Source organism: Arachis stenosperma, chromosome 10 (genome assembly GCF_014773155.1).
Source record: "Arachis stenosperma cultivar V10309 chromosome 10, arast.V10309.gnm1.PFL2, whole genome shotgun sequence".
NCBI lineage: Eukaryota > Viridiplantae > Streptophyta > Magnoliopsida > Fabales > Fabaceae > Arachis > Arachis stenosperma.
The window spans coordinates 81,508,817-81,517,114 of NC_080386.1; the positions used below are offsets into that span (position 1 = coordinate 81,508,817).

General features: G+C 39.9%; 1 non-coding gene across 1 annotated transcript; it reads right to left on the minus strand.

The window, feature by feature from the left end:
* Window positions 1–1,477: 1,477 nt before the first annotated feature.
* On the minus strand, window positions 1,478–1,581 carry LOC130958898 (small nucleolar RNA R71). Its single transcript, XR_009078000.1, has one exon. It is a non-coding gene; the product is annotated as a small nucleolar RNA R71 (small nucleolar RNA).
* Between the last annotated feature and the right edge of the window lie 6,717 nt (window positions 1,582–8,298).

The window sequence follows — 8,298 nt, forward strand, 5'->3', positions numbered from 1 at the left end:
TATTTTGAGTGTAGGGAGGTCAGATTCCAACAGCATCAGCAGTCCTTTTGTCAGCCTTTTTCAGAGTTTTGCTCAAGTCCCTCAATTTCAGCCAGAAATTACCTGAAATCACAGAAAAACACACAAACTCATAGTGAAGTCCAGAAATGTGAATTTAACATAAAAACTAATGAAAACATCCCTAAAAGTAGCTTGAACCTACTAAAAACTACCTAAAAACAATGCCAAAAAGCGTATAAATTATCCGCTCATCAATATCTAATTTTCGAAAATTAGCTAACAATTAATGTGATTGGTTCAAAAATTTGAAGTTTGTTACTTTCTTGTTAAGAAAGGTTCAATCTTTAAATTCTAGAATCTTATCTTGTAGTTTCTTGTTAGTTAAGTCATTTTAAAAACTAAATCTTTTTCAAAATATCTTTTTATTAAAATTTCTATCTTAACTTTTTATCTTATCCTCCTCAAAATTTTATCTTTTTCAAAATTTGATTTCAAAATATCTTATCTAACTCCTTTCCTTCTTATCTTCTTAAAATTTAATTTCAATATCTTTTTCAATCAACTAACTAACTTTTTTGTTTGTTTCTTATCTTTTTCAAAACCACCTAACTACTTCTCCCTCTTCTATTTTCGAAAAATATCTCTCTCTTTTCAAAAATTCTTTTTAATTAATTAATTGTTTCAAATTTTAATTACATTTTATCTCTAAATTTTCGAAAAATTACTAACCCCTTTTTCAAAATTATTTTCGAAATCTCCCTCCTCTTTTCTTCTTCTATTTAATTATTTGTTTACTAACACTTCTCTTCACCTCTCTTCATCCATAAATCCGAATCCATCCTTCTTCATTCTTCTACCCCCTTCTTCTTCTACTAACATAAAGGAATCTCTATACTGTGACATAGTGGATTCTTCTTTCTTTTCTTGTTTTCTTCTCTTTCATATGAGCAGGAACAGGGAAAAAGGCACTCTTGTTAAAATTGATCCAGAACCTGAAAGGACTCTGAAGAGAAAATTAAGAGAAGCTAAATTACATTATTCTAAAGGTAACCTTTCAGAAATTTTCGAACAAGAGAAGGAGATGGCAGCTGAAAATAATAATAATGCAAGGAGAATGCTTGGTGACTTCACAAAGCCAACATCCAAATTTGATGGAAGAAGCATCTCCATTCCTGCCATTGGAGCCAACAACTTTGAGCTGAAACCTCAGCTAGTTGCCTTAATGCAACAAAACTGCAAGTTTTATGGACTTTCATCTGAAGATCCTTATCAGTTTTTAACTGAGTTCTTGCAGATCTGTGAGACTGTAAAGACGAATGGAGTTGATCCTGAAGTCTACAGACTCATGCTTTTCCCTTTTGCTGTAAGAGACAGAGCTAGAATATGGTTGGATTCACAACCTAAGGATAGCCTAGACTCCTGGGATAAGCTGGTCACTGCCTTCTTGGATAAATTCTTTCCTCCTCAAAAGCTGAGCAAGCTGAGAGTGGATGTTCAAACTTTCAAACAAAAAGATGGTGAATCCCTCTATGAAGCTTGGGAAAGATACAAGCAGCTGACCAAAAGATGTCCATCTGACATGTTTTCAGAATGGACCATATTAGATATATTCTATTATGGTCTCTCTGAATTTTCGAAAATGTCATTGGACCATTCTGCAGGTGGATCTATTCACCTGAAGAAAACGCCTGAAGAGGCTCAAGAACTCATTGACATGGTTGCAAACAACCAATTCATGTACACTTCTGAGAGGAATTCCGTGAATAATGGGATACCTCAGAAGAAAGGAGTTCTTGAAATTGATACTCTGAATGCCATATTGGCTCAGAACAAAATGTTGACTCAACAGGTCAACATAATCTCTCAAAATCTGAATGGATGGCAACATGCATCCAACAGTACTAGAGAGGCAGCTTCTGAAGAAGCTTATGATCCTGAGAACCCTGCCATGGCAGAGGTTAATTACATGGGTGAACCTTATGGAAACACTTATAACCCATCATGGAGAAATCATCCAAATTTCTCATGGAAGGATCAACAAAAGCCTCAACAAGGCTTTAACAATGGTGGACGCAACAGGCTGAACAATAGCAAGCCATATCCATCATCTTCTCAGCAACAGACAGAGAATCCTGAACAAAACACTTCTAATTTAGCCAATGTAGTCTCTGATCTGTCAAAGGCCACTTTCAGTTTCATAAGTGAAACAAGATCCTCCATTAGAAATCTGGAGGTACAAGTGGGCCAGCTGAGTAAGAAAGTCATTTAAACTCCTCCCAGTATTCTCCCAAGCAATACAGAAGAGAATCCAAAAGGAGAGTGCAAAGCCATTGACATAGTCAATATGGCCGAATGCACAAAGGAGGAGGAGGACGAAAATCCTAGTGAGAAAGACCTCCTGGGACGTCCCTCAAGTAAGAAGGAGTTTCCTATTAAGGATCCAAAGGAATCTGAGGATCATATAGAGACCATAGAGATTCCATTAAATCTCCTTCTGCCATTCATGAGCTCTGAAGACTATTCTTCCTCTGAAGAGGATGAAGATGTAACTGGAGAGCAAGTTGCTCAATACTTAGGAGCTATCATGAAGCTGAATGCCAAGTTGTTTGGTAATGAGACTTGGGAAAGTGAACCTCCCCTGCTCATTAATGAACTGGATACTTGAATTTAGAAAATTCTACCTCAAAAGAAACAAGATCCTGGCAAATTCTTAATACCTTGTACCATAGGCACCATGACCTTTGAAAATGCTCTGTGTGATCTGGGGTCAGGGATAAATCTTATGCCACTATCTGTAATGGAGAAGCTAGGAATCATTGAGGTACAACCTGCCTTGTTCTCATTACAACTGGCAGACAAGTCATTGAGACAAGCTTATGGAATAGTAGAAGACGTGCTAGTAAAGGTTGAAGGCCTTTACATCCCTGCTGATTTCATAATCTTAGACACTAGGAAGGAAGAGGATGATTGCATCATCCTTGGAAGACCTTTCCTAGTCACAGCAGGAGCTGTGATAGATGTCAACAGAGGTGAATTAGTCCTTCAATTGAATGGGGACTACCTTGTGTTTAAGGCACATGGCCATCCCTCTGTGACAAAAGAGAGCAAGCATGAAGAGCTTCTCTCAGTTCAGAGTCAAGAAGAACCGACACAGTCAAACTCTAAGTTTGGTGTTGTGAGGCCACAACCAAACTCTAAGTTTGGTGTTAAGACCCCATATCCAAACTCTAAGTTTGGTGTTGGCAACTATACAACATTGACCTGATCACCTTGTGGCTCCATGAGAGCCACTGTCAAGCTATTAACATTAAAGAAGCGCTTGTTGGGAGGCAACCCAATTTTATTTATCTAATTTTATGTTATTCTATTTTATTGTTATTTTGTGTTTTATTAGGTACATGATCATGAGGAGGCACGAAAAAATCATAAAAATTAAAAACAGAATAAAAAACAGCAGAAGAAAAAAATTCACACCCTGGAGGACGCACAAGCTGGCGTTCAACGCCAGTAAGATGCATCTGGCTGGCGTTCAACGCCAGAACAGAGCATCATTCTGGCGCTGAACGCCAGAAACAAGCAACATTCTGGCGCTGAACGCCAGGAATGTGCCCAGAGAAGAAAAGCTGGCGCTGAACGCCAGTAACAAGCATGAAACTGGCGTTCAACGCCAGAAACATGCTTTACATGGGCGTTGAACGCCCAGAATGTGCACCAATGGGCGTCTAAATGCCAGAATGATGCATGAAGGCATTTTACATGCCTATTTGGTGCAGGGATGGAATTCCTTGACACCTCAGGATCTGTGGACCCCACAGGATCACCTCAGGATCTGTGGACCCCACAGGATCCCCACCTACCATATTCCCACCTTACCTTTTAATCCTAATCACACTCTCCTAATCCTATTTCACTCTTCCCCATATCACACTTCCCAACATTCTTCACCAATCACCTCAATTCCTCTTCCCAACTACCCCATTCACCACTCACATCCATCCACTCTTCCCCATAAACCCCACCTACCTTCAAAATTCAAAACCATTTTCCCACCCATTCCCACCCTAAATGGCCGAATACACACTACCCCCTCTCCCTATAAATACCCTTCCATTCTACTTCATTTTCACACAACACAACCCCTTCTTCTTCACCTAAGCCGAACCTACCTCCCTCCCTCTCTACCATATTTTCTTCTTCTTCTTCTTCTCTTCTTTCTTTTCTTGCTCGAGGGCGAGCAATATTTTAAGTTTGGTGTGGTAAAAGCATAAGCTTTTTTTTTGTTTTTCCATTACCAATGGCACCTAAGGCCGGAGTATCCTCTAGAAAAGGAAAAGGGAAGACAAAAGCTTCCACCTCCGAGTCATGGGAGATGGAAAGATTCATCTCCAAGAGCCATCAAGACCACTTCTATGATGTTGTGGCAAAGAAGAAGGTGATCCCTGAGGTCCCTTTCAAGCTCAAGAAAAATGAGTATCCGGAGATCCGACATGAAGTTCGAAGAAGAGGTTGGGAAGTCTTAACCAACCCCATGCAACAAGTCGGAATCTTAATGGTTCAAGAGTTCTATGCCAATGCATGGATCACTAGGAACCATGATCAAGGTATGAACCCGAGTCCAAAGAATTATCTCACAATGGTTCTGGGGAAATACTTAGATTTCAGTCCGGAAAATGTAAGGTTGGCATTCCACTTGCCCATGATGCAAGGTGATGAACGCCCCTACACTAGAAGGGTCAACTTTGATCAAAGGTTGGACCAAGTCCTTATGGACATTTGTGTGGAAGGAGCTCAATGGAAGAGAGACTCCAAAGGCAAGCTAGTCCAACTAAGAAGACTGGACCTCAAGCCTATAGCTAGAGGATGGTTGGAGTTCATTCAACGCTCCATCATTCCTACTAGCAACCGATCTGAAGTTACTGTGGATCGGGCCATCATGATTCATGGCATCATGATTGGAGAGGAAGTAGAAGTTCATGAGGTCATCTCCAATGAAATCTACAAAATAGCCGACAAGCCCTCACCTATGGCACGGCTAGCTTTTCCTCACCTTATTTGCCATCTATGTTACTCAGCTGGAGTTATCATAGAAGGAGATATCTCCATTGAAGAGGACAAGCCCATCACCAGGAAGAGGATGGAGCAAGCAAGAGAAGCCCCTCACGGTTCTCAAGAGGTGCATGAGGAAGCTCATCATCAAGAAATCCCTGAGATGCCTCAAGGGATGCACTTTCCTCCAAACAACTATTGGGAGCAACTCAACACTTCTTTAGAAGGTTTGAGCCACAATGTGGAACAATTAAGGGTGGAACATCATGAGCACTCCATCATTCTCCAAGAAATAAGAAAAGATCAAAGAGCAATGAGGGAGGAGCAACAAAGGCAAGGAAGGGACATAGAAGAGCTAAAGAACATCATTGGTCCTTCAAGAAGAAGACGCCACTAGAGGTGGATTCATTCCTTGTTCTTTATTTCTATCTGTTTTTCGGTTTTTAATATTGTGTTTATCTATGTTTTGTGTCTTTATTTCATGATCATTAGTATGTAACCATGCCTTAAAGCTATGAATAAATTCCATTAATCCTTCACCTCTCTTAAAAGAAAAATGTTTTAATTCAAAAGAACAAGAAGTACATGAATTTCGAATTTATCCTTGGATTTAATTTAATTATATTGATGTGGTGACAATACTTTTTGTTTTCTGAATGAATGCTTGAACAGTGCATATTTTTGATCTTGTTGTTTATGAATGTTAAAACTGTTGGCTCTTGAAAGAATGATGAACAAAGAGAAATGTTATTGATAATCTGAAAAATCATGAAATTGATTCTTGAAGCAAGAAAAAGCAGTGAACAAGAAGAAAATGGCGAAAAAAAAGAGAAGGAGCAGTAGAAAAAGCCAATAGCCCTTAAAACCAAAAGGCAAGGGTAAAAAGGATCCAAGGCTTTGAGCATCAATGGATAGGAGGGCCCAAGGAAATTAAATCCAGGCCTAAGCGGCTAATTCAAGCTGTCCCTAACCATGTGCTTGTGTCATGAAGGTCCAAGTGAAAAACTTGAGACTGAGTGGTTAAAGTCGTGATCCAAAGCAAAAAGAGTGTGCTTAAGAGCTCTGGACACCACTAACTGGGGACTCTAGCAAAGCTGAGTCACAATCTGAAAAGGTTCACCCAGTTATGTGTCTGTGGCATTTGTGTATCCGGTGGTAATACTGGAAAACAAAGTGCTTAGGGCCACGGCCAAGACTCATAAGTAGCTGTGTTCAAGAATCAACATGCTTAACTAGGAAAGTCAATAACACTATCCGAAATTCTAAGTTCCTAGAGAAGCCAATCATTCTGAACTTCAAAGGAAAAAGTGAGATGCCAAAACTGTTCAGAAGCAAAAAGCTACAAGTCCCGCTCATCTAATTATAATTAATATTCATTGATATTCTGGAATTTATAGTATATTCTCTTCTTTTTATCCTATTTGATTTTTAGTTGCTTGGGGACAAGCAACAATTTAAGTTTGGTGTTGTGATGAGCGGATAATTTATACGCTTTTTGGCATTGTTTTTAGGTAGTTTTTAGTAAGTTCAAGCTACTTTTAGGGATGTTTTCATTAGTTTTTATGTTAAATTCACATTTCTGGACTTTACTATGAGTCTGTGTATTTTTCTGTGATTTCAGGTAAATTCTGACTGAAATTGAGGGACTTGAGCAAAACTCTGAAAAAGGCTGACAAAAGGACTGCTGATGCTGTTGGAATCTGACCTCCCTGCACTCGAAATGGATTTTCTGGAGCTACAGAACTCCAAATGGCGCGCTCTTAACGGCGTTGGAAAGTAGACATCCAGAGCTTTCCAGCAATATATAATAGTCCATACTTTATTCAGAAATTGACGACGTAACTTGGCATTGAACGCCAAGTACATGCTGCTGTCTGGAGTTAAACGCCAGAAAAACGTCATGATCCGGAGTTGAACGCCCAAAACACGTCGTAACTCGGAGTTCAACTCCAAGAGAAGCCTCAACTCGTGGATTGATCAAGCTCAGCCCAAGCATACACCAAGTGGGCCCCGGAAGTGGATTTATGCATCAATTACTTACTCATGTAAACCCTAGGAGCTAGTTTATTATAAATAGAACTTTTTACTATCATATTATCATCCTGGATTGTATTTTGAATCCTGTGATCACGTTTTGGGGGCTGGCCTCTCGGCCATGCCTGAACCTTTTACTTATGTATTTTCAACGGTGGAGTTTCTGCACACCATAGATTAAGGGTGTGGAGCTCTGCTGTACCTCAAGTATTAATGCAATTCTATTTTCTTTTATTCAATTCTATCTTATTCTTATTCCAAGATATTCATTTGCACCCAAGAACATGATGAATGTGATGATTATGTGACGCTCATTATCATTCTCACTTATGAACGCGCGTGATTGACAACCACCTCCGTTCTACATGCAACCGAGCTTGAATGTGTATCTCTTAGATTCCCCAACAGAATCTTCGTGGTATAAGCTAGATAGATGGTGGCATTTATGAGGATCCGGAAAGTCTCACCTTGTCTGTGGTCTTCCGAGTAGGATCCTGGGAATCCGGAAAGTCTAACCTTGTCTGTGGTATTCCGAGTAGGATTCCGGTAATGAATGACTGTGACGTGCTTCAGACTCGCAAGTGCTGGGCGTTAGTGACAGACGCAAAAAAATCAAGGGATTCTATTCCAGTAGGAGCGGAAACCAACCAGTGATTAGCCGTGCTGTGACAGAGCGCGTGAGCGTAGTTTTCACTGCGAGGATGGGATGTAGCCTTCGGCCAGTGTGATGCCTCCAGACGATTAGCCATGCGAGTGACAGCCGCAGAGGACCATTTTCCCGAGAGGATTCAAAGTAGCCATTGTCGAACGGTGAACCCCTATACACAGCTTGCCATGGAAAGGAGTAAGAAGGATTGAGTTGAAGCAGTAGGAAAGTAGGCGTTCTTGAGCCATACAGTATCTCCATATGCTTATCTGAAATTCCTACCAATGAATCTGCATAAGTATCCCTTTTATTATTTCTTTTTATTATTTGATTTTCTAAATTCCATAATTTTATCTGCCTAACTGAGATTTACAAGGTGACCATAGCTTGCTTCATACCAACAATCTCTGTGGGATCGACCCTTACTCACGTAAGGTTTATTACTTGGACGACCCAGTACACTTGCTAGTTAGTTGAACGGAGTTGTGTCCACTCGTGTCAATTTCAAATTCCATAAAAGTACAAGGAGTACAACTTAAAGAATATGGATCACAATTTCGTCCACCAGTAGA